Here is a 15963-nt window from a genome sequence, read left to right on the forward strand (position 1 = left end):
AAAAAATCGGCCGCCATCTGGAATTTTGGTACTTTTTGGGAAAAAATGTAAATAACTCGAAAACGGTGCGTTATAGCGAAAAACTTCAATAGGTAAAAATTAAAGAGAATAAAAAACTCTATCAGAATCAATAAAGAGTAGTTTATTATCCTAACGCAGTGACGTACAAATTTTTTTTGAAAATCGAGCAATTTTTAAAAGGAATGACCGAAATGCAAATTACTATTTTTTTAAGCTTATTAACAAATAACATGGATATTTAGCATCAATTCAACTAAATTACAGTCCTTGTGACATTTTCAAGAAATATTTATTGGTGGTTTAATAATATTTCAAAATTAACAAAAATTATCAAAGCTATCCTTTACTAAATACATGTGTACTAATAATGTGCGAAAGCAGCCTCCACCTTGTTCCGGTCTGGGTTATTTGTACTTAAACCAAGGTCTTTTTGTTACCACTTTGTAAACAACTTGTTTTTAAAAATACAGTGACAGTTTGAAAAATTCGGCTACAGGTTGGAAGAAAAAAATAAAATGTAATATAAACTGGCTACTTTGTATCCAAAAAAAAAATTCAATATAATTCAAATATCCTTATAGACCAGGAGTTCCATCTGGGACTACTAATTCTTGTACTATTTTTTTTATCGCAATGGTACATAGTTTATTACATCCAGATTTGCAATTACAGTAAATCATTTTCAATACAAATTCTGGTGCCACTGCGTTTGACATTGTTTTTGGAACTAAGGTATCCGTTTTTTTACGCCATCCACATTCTGTTGCCTCTTCTCCGTTATTTAGCCAATACAGCATTTATAAATAGGTACTATAATAATTATTTTCAGCTGCGTTAGTTGTTGGAGGTAAGGTAGCTAAATCAATATTTTTACTATAAGTACCTGACGAGATGTAAGGACTTTATATTTAAAATACCTCAACTGATCTAAATCTTTTGCTAGCCTATGTCGATCATATAATGAAAATAAGAATGTATTTCCAGCTTCGACTAGCTCAGATTTTTGTGCTGCAGGATCTTAAAAAAACTGATGTAATTTGTCGCAGATGAGGATCTATTTGCAACATTTTGAAAGTCGCCAGTTTACATTACATTTTATTTTTTTCTTCCAACCTGTAGCCTAATTTTTCAAACTGTCGCTGTATTTTTAAAAACAAGTTTTTTTACAAAATGGTAACAATAAGACCTTGCTTTGAGTGCAAATAGCCCCGACCGGGACAAGGTGGAGACTGCTTTCGCACATTATTAGTACACATGTACTTAGTAAAGGATAGCTTTTACAATTTTTGTTAATTTTGACAAATATTAACCCACCAATAAAAAATATTTCTTGAAAATGTCACAAGGATTGTATTTCAGTTGAATTGATGCTAAATATCCATGTTATTTGTTAATAAGCTTAAAAAAATAGTAATTTGCATTTCGATGATTCCTTTTAAAAATTGCTCGATTTTCAAAATTTTTTTGTACGTCATTGCGTTAGGATAATTAACTATTTTTTTATTGATTCTAATAGAGTTTTTTATTCTCTTTAATTTTTACCTCTCGAAGTTTTTCGCTATAACAAACCGTTTTCGAGTTATTTACATTTTTTCCCAAAAAGTACCAAAATTCAAGATGGCGGCCGATTTTTTTTGTTGACGCACACATCGGACAAATGGGAACTTTTAGTATGTTAATAAGGGTTACTAAGGCTAACTATTTTCAATAGTCGCAGCTTTCTAAAAATGTTTGCAATTTTAACATGGTGAATGTCATAACTGCACTGGGGTAACGATAATAGACATTTAGAAACCCTTTAACTTTTATATTTAACTTTTGCGGTACCTCGTATATTTTACCTAATAATCGATAGTTCCCATAAATATCAACAACCCTGTATATTATAAACCGGTTTGTGTATGATATTCTACTTGAGATTTTTTGACATGCAGAACATGCATTAACATGCAGATTGAGTGGGAAAAAGCAGGTCACAATAGAACTCAATGGAGAAGAATTGTAAATTCAGTTAACAGCGACAACCAAAAAGCAAAGAGGCAACAAAGCAATGAGATTTTTGAATGTCCGGAGTGCTATAGAGAGATAACATCACGTATCGGGCTTTTCAGTCACAGAAAAGCTCATGAAAGAAAACGACTTGCGTGGCCATCCTCTGGTGCGTGTCAAATACTCGTCAGCGAGAAATGGCAGTATGTAGTACTTGAGATTTTAAAGAAAATATTACAAAATAAGCAATTCACATTAAAGAAAAAACTCCAATTTTTATATTTCTTAATCACAAAGTTTGGTGGATGTATAATCCATACAGATTTAAAAGCTCAAAGGGTTTTTTTGTTACATCCATCCCGCCGAAACCGCTTCACCAATCTTGATGATTCATTTTTTAAATGAAAGATATATATGTCTAGATTTGTTATGAAGTATTTTTATATCATTTAATTGCTATTTCTTTGTGTAAAACGACTAAATACTAAAACATACCTAAAAAATACCTACACACAATACCTCCAGAAAAAAAATATTTGTCATTGTCAGGGGTGTATCAGTTAGATTATATATCAAGTTTTAAGATATTTTAGGGTTAGTTAATACCGTCAGCTTTAGATACATAAATATTAGCACAAATGTTCGTTTAAATGACATAAGTAATTATTGAATTATCTACGCAAAGCGCGATTTTTTGGAAATCCATCCTCTTAGAGTGTAACATTCCTTACTATCTGGTCTAGAAGAATGAAATTCTGCAGAAAGAATTAGAAGAGATTTTTGAAATTCATAAACCAAATGGGTAAAGTTAGTAAAATTTTATATAGACCTTCGTGATCTCTGGATTATACACATAAAAATTTGCATAAAAAAGCATTTTTATTATAGTAATACAGTTTATATGGAACCACAAGGGTTCTATCCATAGAGGGTAAATAGTCATTTCACTATTTATTATTTTCGAGAGATTTTCTTTTTTCAGATTTTGGAAAAATTCGACTTTGGTTCGAGTTCATTCGGATTTTTTTAAAAAAGTAATAATATTTAAAGAGAATAAAAATGCTCTTGAAATTTGCCTATTGATGGCTCTTTATAAATTTTAAGTAAAAAATGTGTAATAAGTCAAAAATAACAAAATCGATTTTTTTTAAGAATATACAGGGCGGGTCTTAAATAAGTGCAAATATTTTTAGCGGTAGTATATTTTGACCCCAGAAACACCACTATCACCCCAGCAACGAAATTTTTTTTCTCAATTTTTTTTTGGAAAATTTGATTTTTTGAAAAACTTTTTGGATTTTTTTTTAGTTTTTAGTTAAAATCCATAATTTCTTGATAATACGGCGACAGAAATAGTAGATAAAATTTATCAGGCAGAAAAACCCAAAAAGATCCAGTGATTCTCAAAATTTAAACAGAAAATATTTTTTTGGAATTTTTTAAAGTAAAATAACTCGATTACTTTGGAGTTATTTCAAAAACGGTAAAAATAAAATATGTTTTTTTTATCGATATCTACCAGCCCTGAAAATATTTGCACTTATTCAAGACTCGCCCTGTATAATACCCAGAAAATCGACAATTGCAAACTTTCATATGAAATACGAATAGCTCTAAAACTGTTAAAATCATAGTTTAAATAGTGAATTTTTGTAAGGCTCACTAGGTCTATCAATAGGTAAACAATCATTTAAATCAAGGTATGAACGATTCGAGGTGTAACGCGAACGTAGTCGCGGGAAAAAAGCTAGTAAGTATAATTTACTATTTTCCTATGTAAAATTAGATATAAAAAAACACATAAATAAACTGTACGAGTAAGCTTAATTTCATATTTCATATTTTACATTTTTATTTTATATTGAAAAACAATCAATTCAAAAAATTCCATTTATTTGTTTGAACAAATATATTTATTTTGAATGGTATAACAACCTATTTTGGTACCGTATTTCGATACAGCTTTCCAATATATACAATATTATACATTAAAAATGGCCGCACATGTTGCCTGAATTTCCATACGCGACGCACTGAACCTGTCACTTAAATATTAAAGCAATCCCCAGACAGATTTCAAAAATATCCATATAGATATTTTGATATCTCTTTGTACTGATGTTAAGGTAAATTTGAAATTGCATATTGTTCCTAGATGTTTTCTCGAAAAATAAAAATGATATAAGATGCGAATCATGTTTATTTAAATTATGAAAATATGGGTATCTATTACACTTTCACTTTTAGTTCACATTAACTTGATTATTTTGATTCGAAGCCTTCATTTCAGGCACATATAACTACTAAATTAAAGGTTGCTTATATACGGTTGAAGAATTTTTCGTCTCTTAAGTTTGATATACCATCAAAGACTAAGTATCAATTATGTGACACACTTATTTTATCTTTATTTGATTATGGCGATGTTGTTTATGGTACATCCATAAACGCTAGATTCTCTAGAAAAATCCAAATAGTTCAAAATTCGTGTCTACGGTTTTCTTTTTAGAGATCCATTCCTTTTAGAGATCATATAACGCCACATCTTAAAAATTTATCTATTTTATCCATGACTAACAGACGACAATTTCATTTAATGACATTCATTTATCGAATTTTAACTACAGAGCAGCCTCCCTATTTGTTCTCATTGTTTCACTACGTTGACCATGATCATTCGACTAGACAAGTGCATTATTTTAAAATTCCTCAACACCGAACAGCTAACTTCCAAAAATCTTTCAGTTTCATAGCGCCACATTTGTGGAATAATATTTCTAATAACTTTAAATTTCAATCCTTTACAGATTATAAAAAACAAATTAAAAATCATTTACTAAATTCGTAAATATTATAATTTCTTCGACTGATTTGTGAGATCTTGTTCTTCTGATATACCCGTCATTGGTTGATGTTCCGGTTTTTACACTGTTTCATTATGCCTCTCTGCTTATCTCCGCTCATCCCTGATAAAACTATATTTTCACTTTTTTTATATAATTTTAATTTTTTTAATTCTGTTTATTTTTGTAATTTAATTTAATTTAATTTATTTCTATTTTGTATTTGGGGTCGCACCACTCTGGCACTTTGTGCCATTGTATCGGTTTTTTAATCGCGGTGCGATCCCTTTAGACACACATTTATTAATACTAATATTATTTTGTAAAACTTAATGGGGTCTAATAAAGAAATTTGAATTTGAATTTGAATTTGAATTTGAATTTGAATTAACTACCATGAAATTACACAAAAAAATATATTTCTTTGACAAAGATTTTATGTAAAAGATATTTTATGAAAAATTTGACAATGTAATACGTGTGATTTTATAAAATATTGTATATTAACACTGTCAAATTTTTCACAAAATATCTTTGATAAAAGATCTTTAACATAGAAATTAGAAGGGGAGATATATCGTAAATTAAAAAGTATAAATAGTAATATACAGGGTGTCCCAGAAATAGTGCAAGTATTTTAATTGGTAGTATAGTTCAACCCCAGAAACACGCCTATGAGGATTTTTTCGCGAAAAAAAATTGAAAATTCGAAATTTTTTTAGTTTTTAGTTAAAAAACATAATTTCTTGATAATATGGCATACATAGGTATTAGATTAAATTTACAAGAAAGAAAATCCAGAAAAGATCCAGTGGTTCTCAAAATTTTAGCAAAAATCATTTTTTTTTTAATTTATATATATAAATTCGGGTCAGAACGTCCTACAACGTTGTCCGATGCCTAACTTCCACCCTGTGCGATTTTCCCATCGATCTTCGGTCAGATTTTTCTCGCTCATCGACCTTCTTATTCTTTCCATCCATGTTTTCTTGGGACGTCCTCTCTTTCGTTTACCAGGTGGTATCCAATGAATGACTTGTTTTGGAGTTCTTTCAATTTGCATTCTCTGAACGTGGCCGTACCATATTAATTGTTTTTGTTCTATATCATTTACTATTGTTCCCTCTATTCCCATCTGTTGTCTAATGTCTTCATTTCTGATCTTATCCCTCCGTGAAATTCTCATTGCTCTTCTAATCGCATCCATTTCTATTGTCTCTAATTTCCTTTTATTCCTTTCAGTGAGTTGCCATGTTTCACATCCATAGAGTAATATGCTTTTAACTAGTGTCTCGTATGTATTATATTTCCTGTTTTTTGTAATTTCAGTGCTCCATAGAATGCCATTTATGCATCTGATTACTCTTCGTGCCTGTATTACTCTGTTGTTTATTTCTCTATCGTCCGTTCCATCTCCTGTAAAAATCGATCCCAGGTACCTGGTAATCTTCACATGCCCTAATTTCCATATTATTGTCTAAAATAAGATTTTCCGTATTAGCTCCAATTGGAAGGTATTTTGTTTTTTCTATATTTACTGTGAGACCCCATTTAGCATATTCTTCAATTATTTTCTGCACCATATATTCCATGTCATCTTTGTCGTTTGCAATTATGGCCTGGTCGTCTGCAAATTGCAAGGTGTATAGGCATATGTCATTTAGTTCTATACCCATTCCGTTACATTTTCTTTTCCATAAATGTAAGGCCTTGGCAATATAAATTTTAAATAGTGTTGGGGATATACAGCAACCCTGTCGGAGCCCTTTAGTGATAGAAATTTCCTCTGAGAGACCGTTGACCGTTTTTATTTGTGATTTTTCTCCATGGTAAAGATTATGTACAGCTTTTATCAGAGCTGCGTTAATTCTTGATTCGTGCAATACTTCCCATAATTTTATTATTGGCACTGTTTTTGGCATTTTTTTAATTTTTTAACGTAAAATAACTCCGTTATTTTGGACTAATTTGAAAAACGATAAAGAGAAAATATGTTTCTTTTATCGAGATCTACCACCCCTTAAACTAAAAGCAAATACATGCACTTATTTCTGGGACACCCTGTATATACAATAAGTAATACACTTTATACTTTTTTCCATACTAACTGTTAAAATTGCCTTATATCTATCAAAAATAGTAGATAAAATAGTACTTTAACCGTAAGGGTTGATTAAATGATACTTTAACAGAGAGGATAGGTTAAAAACTTCATTTCTTCTCGCACGTTTTTTAATTGCTTCCATTTTTGAAAATTATTGTATTCCTTTTCATAAGTTATTCGGGATTTAAATGGAAGTAGTTTGGATATGGCGTTTGTCGCCTGAGCCTGAATATCTGTTGGTAATTTACTTATTTTGTTTTGAGCCATTTGTGGCTCCAATTCAATCAGCAATCGACACGAAAAAGAATTAAAAAATATTGACTCAAGACTGACAACTAAAGAGACAGCTTTATTTATTTGTCAATTTACATAAAAATCATAGCAAACCCAGCACAATATTTTTTCTACTCGTAATAAATTCCTTGAAATGATAATTTCTGAATATTTTTTAAAACGTAACTCGCTATGGAAAAAAATATTGTTTTATACAGGACGATATAATTGCATTATGGTCTCCCGAAATTTTCGGTCGACGATAAAATACCATTTTATCGTCTTGTATAAAAAATAACTATTAGTTTACGATCATTCAAAATGTCTAAAAAACACAATTAAAATAAATAGAATATCCTAGCAACAGCTTGCAGTAATCAGTTGTATACATAGAGAAAGCCTAGCATCATAAAATAATAAACTTTTGGTTTCTAACAACAAATTTTAAAATGAATGATATATAAACATTCGATAAGTTTCAATTCATTCAATGTAATGCGATAGGAAAATATAAATAAAAATTAGAAATCAAAATTATTTATATTCGGTACTTTATATTACTATTTAATAATAATAATATTTACTTTTACTGGTATTTACTTACTAAAAAATAAATGAAATATTTCTTCGCAAAAAACTACATGTAAGAGAATTAGCATAAACAAAATACAAACATCGTTAACTTTTTTTTAAATTGGCACGTGTAAAACTTTTAATTTAATTTTCTCACCCCATAGTCTGAGTTCGATAACCATTTACTTAACCACATTAATTAATATAATTATTAAGTTCAACTAATTCATATTATTAAAACATCTAAAATACAAATATGTATTTTTAAAATTAATTGTAAGTTCATCTCATCTCTCTTAAAAATTGCTACTTCTCAAAATTTCCCATTAAAAAATAGACCATATACCATATAAAATTAAATAATTGAAAGATCGGGCTACGGAAAATCACACAAACTTTCGGAAAAATTTTGACCACCTGCACACGCACACAATCGTCAATTAAAAAAACTACTATTTTAGTATTTTAAATATTTTAATAAACGCAAAAATAGCACAGTATTTATAAGGCGAAGTTATAAAAATTTGGAAGAACTAATAATGCACTGACGCACACAAAAATCAAACGAATACTAAATTTCATTTATCAAAAACATTCGATAGTCGTGGCTCAACGATAACCATTTAGTCGCACGGCGAGGTTGTCACATATGCTTTAGTATACAAATGAATGAATGATTTTATTCGAATAAAACCATTCGATAGTTGAAATCATTCATTCAGTAACCATTCGATAGTCTAATTCAATCGATAGTTCCCATCGCTATTTCTAACAACACTTTATCTTGACGGATGATACTAATCAAAGGTTTTTTTTTCATTTTAACGTTCTGAATGCTTACAATGAAATTAGAAGAACAAACTTCTGCGCTAATTGAAACCACTAATTGCGAGATTCTGAATGAAGCTTTAATCTGGCCACATCGAGTTTCACAGCTTTCACTAGCAACAAAACTTTTCTGAAACTTACCCCCGGTCTATGACATCGGCGATCGTCGGCTACGTTCCGATTCGGTCCGACAGCGCTCACCCCGCAGCGGCCTGCTGATCATGGCGTTCGTGAAGCGGCAACTGAAACTGAAATTTGCTGAAAGTTGTCCGTGTCGCCCCGAGCGCACTGGAAACGGCCGATTGCGCATTTTGCGTGTCGCTCCTTTTCTCAAGTTTCTATTTTTCTGATGTCGTCGGCGGATGGCTCTATCCTCTTCTCTTTATGTAGCAAAGAGGATTTAAAGAACTTAAGGATTTTGGATTTACACTTTTTCACTTCTTTCATATTACCTTATTTTATATACAGGGTTGTTCACCACATACGACACGGAATATTGTAGCTAAACGATTAGATTTTTACAAATTGTAAGTTTTGGGTTCGTTGAAGGACTATTAGAGCTACAATTTAAAAATATTTTTACAAGATACAGAGTGTCCCAAATAAATAAAAAATATCAATTTTTTTTTTAAATGGAACACCCTGTATATTATTGCATTTTTAGTTTCTACGATTAAGATAAAGGTAAATTTGATTAAGGTTTATTACACTTAAACCTTACCGTTTTTGAAATATTTTCAATTTTGTGAAATTGCAGTATAAATTTTAAGGCTTCATTTCTCCGAGGGTATCAAAGTTTTTAATACTAAATATTTACTGAAGTTTATTTATTGATCAGTTATTGTGTTGCAATAATAAAAATTTTACTACCTTATACAGAGTGTCTAAATATTTATTTTAAATAATTATTAGCTTTAAACGGCAATAACTTGTTTAATTTAAATGGAACACCCTGTATATTTTATGAGAATCAGATGAGCAATTTAATTGTCTATCAAATTGTATTATATCATTTTTTACCTATCTCTGCAAGCTTCCGTAGAAAATGCATTTTCTTGTAATTTGGAATTTATTTATCAATATACCCATGGAATACTGACATTTTAGATTATTTTTAAAGATGTACCAAATTTTTAAAGAGTACAGATACTAATATTGTCAATATAGTTCCTTTATTTCATTAAGAATAAAAAAAACTATTTAAATATTTGATAAAGAGGATCAATTAATACGATTCCAGTATTCACACCACATTAATTGACTGTTTGCGTTGATTAATAATAATTGCTCCAAATACTAAAAAACTGAATTATTTATGTGTATTAGACAGTGTGGTAAAAAAACTAATATCTTAAAAATGATATTTCATTTTTTGACAAATGCTTATCTATAACAACAGAGACGTTCATTTTCATAACTTATTATTATATTGATTTCTGATTCAAATCCACATTTATTTAGAATAATTTATTAACGAACACAATTAAGTATGTAATTAATTAGTATTTGAACGGAAATACTGGTGGTATATTTAATTAATGGTATACTCTTTTATAAATATTTAAATAGTTTTCTTTACGCATGCAAATGGGCTCATCGTTTTATTAAAAACGATAATATTACTAGCCTGTACATTTTGTACATTTGTTGTTTTAAAAACAATCTAAAATGTCAATATTCCATGGGTATATTGATAAATGGGGTCTAAATTATAAGAAAATGCATTTTCTACGAAAACTTGAAGGGATAGGTAAAAAATGGTATAACACAATTTGATAGACAATTAAATTGTGCATCTGATTCTCATAAAATATACAAGGTATTCCCTTTAAATTAAACAAGTTATTGCCGTTTAAAGCTAGTAATTATTTAAAATAAGTTTTTAGACACTCTGTATAAGGTAGTATAATTTTTATCATTGCAACACAATAACTGATCAATAAATCAACTTCAGTAAATATTTAGTATTAAAAACTTTGATACCTTCGGAGAAATGAAACCTTAAAATTTATACTGCAATTTTACAAAATTGAAAATATTTCAAAAACGGTAAGGTTTAAGTGTAATAAACCTTAATCAAATTTACCTTTATTTTAATCGTAGAAACTAAAAATGCAATAATATAGAAGGCGTACCATCAAAAAATACAACTTTGATATTTTTTATTTATTTGGGACACTCTATATCTTGTAAAAATATTTTTAAATTGTAGCTCTAATAGTCCTTCAACGAACCCAAAACTTACAATTTGTAAAAATCTAATCGTTTAGCTATAATACTCCGTGTCGTATGTGGTGAACAACCCTGTATATATTTTGTAATTAATTATGGAATAATGTAGGTCTTTAATCATATTTCTGTAATAACTTGATTATTCATTTTACTACTCTTTTCTTACATATTTTTTTTGGATGGTTACGTGAAAGGGCACAAATGTGAACGTCGCCATCGTTATTATATTTTAATTTGTATACAATTATTGTTTATATACCTAATAAAGTCATTTTGAATTGAATTGAATTGAATTTGCCTAAGAAGTTGAATTAATAGCGCTTATTTTTTGAGATGAAACTGTTATGGTCGAATTTCCATTGTGTCAATTTTAATTTTAGAGACTTAAGATATAAAGCTTGATTTTCATGCATCCGTTGTCCGACGATACGATGATACGATATTAATTTTATTGGTTGAATTTAAAGACTTCGATTGGTTAACCGTTTCTAACCAATCGAAGTCTTTAAATTCAACCGCATCAAGCCTGGATTTAAACGAAGTTATTGATACTGTTACGAAAACTAAAGCTAGGAAAAAATTGTAAATATAATTGTTATTTAGTCAGTTTGTAGGCCCGACCTTTATACTCAAACCAAACCTACCCCAAGTATTAATTGTAATTTATGTTGTTACTGTTTAATATTTTTATTACTTGCCCTGCAGTGCACAAAAATGAGCTTAAGTAACTTAGCATTTTAAAGTATTTTTATATTTCATATTTTTATTTGATAAAACCTAATCAGTTTACATAGCAGTGGGACCCCATTTTTTAATTTGCCTCAGGGCCCTTGGTTACTTAGCTACGCCACTGTGTGAGCTAGCTCACTGTGTGCACTCCCCCGAAAGATCGCAACAATGCTATAAAAATCGGAAAAGAACTATTGGAATATGTCGCGGAATTCAATTACCTCGGCCGGCAGTTTGATTTCGGAAAAGGCCAATATTAACTCTGAAATTCAGCACAGGAGTAGAAGCGCCTCAAGAGCATTCTGGAAATTAAAAGACAGGGTTTTCTACAATCATGACTTGAGTACAAGAACAAAACTTGCAATATACCGAGCAATTATAATCCCCACCATGTTATATGGGAGCGAAACCTGGGTGCCGTACCGCCGACACATGAACGCATTAAACAAGTTGCAACAGAGACACCTTAGACAACTCTTAAGAATCCAGTGGTTCCATCATGTCTCAAACGTATCGGTCCATTAAAAAAGCTAACTGCGAGAGTATTGAAGTCATGGTTACAAAATGGTCACGTATGCAGAATGCCAGAAAACCGCATACCAAAATCTCTGCTTTACGTGGAGTTTGTAGATGGTAAAAGGTAGAGATGGGCAAAAGTAACCGATTTTTTGAATAACCGGTATTTTCCTCTAAAATAACCGGTTATTTAAAGGTAGTTTTTTTTCCCAATTAACCTAATAACCTTGCATTACGTTCAATAACCTATAGCCGGTTATTTTTTAAAAAATCGTACTTGTTTAAAACAAGTAACAATTAAATATTAGCTGTTTGAATTGTAAATTTCGAAGAAGCGAACGGCACGGATCTTGCCGATATTATGACGATAACGGGAGATCCCGCTCCCGCTCCCAAAACGAAAATATATGACATCAAACATCAAATGTCAAAATTAAATAAAGCATCAGACGAACCCTGATGATAATAATCAAAACAACGGCCGAATGGCCCTGACAGGGATTTAACTAAGTTTATTATCTAAATTTGAAGTAGACCTATGGAGTGTAGAGGTAAGTAAACCTATAGGAAAACTAAATATTTAGTTTTGCTAGGTTAGGTTATTTGAATAACCGGTTAATTTGTGTCGGTTAATTTTGTGAAGTTATTATTTTTTAAAGATAATTCTGGTTAACCTATAACCAGTTTTTTACCAATAACCGCCCATCTCTAGTAAAAGGAAACCAGGTGGACAACTGGAAAAGTACAAGGACATTTTCCACGAAAGCTTAAAGGGGATTAATATGCAACTTTATTTGAATTTTTTGAACAGGAAAGCTGTAGTAATGGCCCTTTATGTCCCTTAAGTACTGTTAAGAAGGTGAGTTTAGTTGATGCAAGTAATAACTGTTTATACAGGGTGGCACACCTCATTCGCCTTGGTTGATTATGTGAAAACGGAAAGATGTAGAAACAAAAATTTTTATGGGTAAATGTAGAGAGACAATGTGCATAATTTAAAATGATTTTCAAATGTACAGGGTGTGTCAGAACTAAGATCCATACCAAAGTTATATTTTTTCTTATGGAACACCCGGTATTTTATTTCATTTTTTGATTAATCGGCATAAAATAAGGCATTTATTATAAGAGTTTAATATGTTTAAACGCTTTGGTTTTGGAGATATTTAAATATGCATGGTATAATAAAAAAGCTTATCAACACCTTGTACAGTTGAGGGTTGGAACCTTTGGTGTTATACAGAAAAATCACCACTAAATCACCACAATGCACCAAAACACTTTTACTTTTACACTGGACGAGCGTTTCGCTAACATGTTACCATCATCAGCAGATGATTATAAACTAAACTCAGCAGATGATTATAAACTAAACTACAATCTACAATTGGAGCGTTTATATACTCGCTCAGTGGGCACAGAGTGGGCGTGGCAAGATCTAGCCAACCGAGTCAGAACCCACCGAGCGTAACAGTTAGATTTCCACCACTAGAGTAGTAGGAAGAAAGTACTTGAAGGAATTGGACCGTTGTCTCTGTTCATACTATCTTTACATTTATTAATTCTGATGCTTTTATATGCATCTAATTGCCTGTAATTTGAGACTTGTTTAAGTAATTTTAAGTTATTAAGATCTATACAATGTTCTTTATCAACAATATGTTCGGCAACGCAAGATTTATCAGGTCTACCATATCTTATCTGAGCTAAATGTTCTTTAAATCTAGTTAATATTGATCTTCTAGTTTGCCCAACATATTTCTGATTACAATCTTTACAAGAAATTTCATAGTTTACCCAACAACCTTGTACATTACTTTTCAAAGTTAATTCTTCTGTTGACTTTGAAGCCAGAGAAATGAACTTTACTAAAAAAATGTATTGCTTCCTTAAATGTATACAGGGGTATCAAAAATTGCTGGTCTATTTTAAATATTTATTTTACATAAAAACTTCGTTATTTTAAATGCAACACTATGTACCCAAGCAGCATTTGGACGTCGGGACAACGTTGTGTCACGCGACCAAACGTCGGGGCGCAACGTCGGCACAACCTCGTGCCAACCCTAGTCTGCACTAGTTTGGAGAATAATTTTTGGGTCGAAACGACGTTGGATACCGACGTTGGCTAGAAGCCTAATTTAGTACAAACTGCAACGTTGTGTAAAATCCTAATTCACGGAAATACAAAACTAATATGGCGTCTAAGTCGCGTTTTATCCTAAATTGGGACAATTATAGTAAAAATATTTTTATGGTTTAGTTAGAGACATATGTCAGATAGCAGTGAAGGAAAACAAAACAAAAGTATTTAAGTGTGGAGGATGTTTGAAGATCAGAATTATTGATATACTTTAACCGACTCTGTAACTCGTTACCCAAGGCAAAAAGTTAAACCAAACAACTTTATTGATAAATGTATTGTTTCTACTTTGAAAAATACCAATGGGCCTTAAAATTAAAGAAGTTTTAAAAATTTTCTTGAATTTTTTTTTTTTAGTAAATGAGAATAATTTATTCGCAGTCGAAAAAATTGTTTCCGCGTGTTTTTTAGGATCAAATACTTCAAGTTAATGTATTCAAAAAGCAGGAATTGCTATTTTAGGAACGAAACATTTTCTTATTTAACAACATGGCGGCTTTCACTTTGTTGTTTTGGAGATTAAGATGGAGTAGTTCGAGTAGTCGCATACTGGACTAATAAAGTCGCAGTTCGGCCTTAACAGGTAGTATACTCGTCGCAAGATTGCCTAATTTAGTCATCCTAGAGTCTAGCTTGTGCCGCACTCTATAATCTAAATAAACGAGGGAGTGGATAAATTATCGGTAATATATGTCGATGTATATTTAAATTTAGTTTTATATGTACCTTTCTTATGTCCCATTTTAATTAATTTTTTTTTATAAAAACAAAAACAGCACTGAACTGTCTGACTGAACAGAACAATGAAGTGAAAATTTAAGATTTAAGGTTATGGTTCAATACAGTTGCAAAAGGTAGTGACTCGACGTCCTACCAACGTAAGAATAAGGAAATCTAAACAACGTTGGAATTAGTAAAACAAACGACGTTTGCATAACGTTGGAATAGGTCCTGAAACTGACGTCGGAAAACTATATATTGTCCAACGTTGTAACTACGTTGTCCGAATCACCTAAAGATCACTTAAGCAAAAAAGGTTAGAAGACAACGTTTATTCGACGTCGCAGAAGCTTCTACTTTGCTGTAGTACTAGTCCAACGTCGGCACAACGTTATAAAAACGTTTAAATTTATTTAAATACCCAAGGTAGGGAGCTAACTATTTTTTGTAACTAATCCAACGTTGTGTTTAGTAAACATGTGGTCGCAAGTCGTGAAAATGCTACTTGGGTATTTTTCAAAATAAGTCGAAGGAGCAGATTTAATTGCCCTTTCAAACTATATTAGGGTTTCCTATACCTATCTGGCTCAGATTTTGAATAAAAAGCGATTTTTCAATGAAATGGCAATCAAGATGGCTCGGTCGCCATGGCAATTTGCTAGTAACAGTTAGGGGCTATTTTCAAAATCGACATTAGTTTATTGACTTTATTTAAACTTATGACAGTTTACTTCTATTTAATTTACCTACCATAGTTTAATAAGTAAGTACATATTTATTATTTTATCAAGGAAAATAAAGAAGTAATTCTTTGATTTATATTACGATGACTTATAATTAATGGTAAATAAAAATAATTACATATTCGATTTTCTATAAAAGAACCAATTAAGGTAAATTCATTTTCTTCACTTCCAAAGACAGGTTTCCGCCTAATATGTTTTTCATATACCACATTAACAGCTCTGCGAAATAGAAAAAGTAGTTTTTCA

The 15963-nt window shown here is 30.8% G+C and overlaps 1 protein-coding gene across 2 annotated transcripts in view; it reads right to left on the reverse strand.

The window, feature by feature from the left end:
- LOC115881777 (adenosine receptor A2b-like) overlaps positions 1 to 8867 on the reverse strand; it is a 169596-nt gene extending 160729 nt beyond the window's left edge. The window contains exon 1 of one of the 2 annotated variants that reach the window (XM_030899425.1): positions 8773 to 8867. The gene's annotated coding sequence lies outside the window, so the exon portion shown is untranslated. Of the gene's footprint in view, positions 1 to 8644; positions 8718 to 8772 lie in introns of those variants that run through there. The other variant, XM_030899433.1, reaches the window with a different exon arrangement.
- Between the last annotated feature and the right edge of the window lie 7096 nt (positions 8868 to 15963).

The sequence above is a fragment of the Sitophilus oryzae genome, unplaced genomic scaffold (genome assembly GCF_002938485.1).
Source record: "Sitophilus oryzae breed Bouriz unplaced genomic scaffold, Soryzae_2.0 scaffold_1111_pilon_pilon, whole genome shotgun sequence".
In the NCBI taxonomy this organism is placed as follows: Eukaryota; Metazoa; Arthropoda; class Insecta; order Coleoptera; family Curculionidae; genus Sitophilus; species Sitophilus oryzae.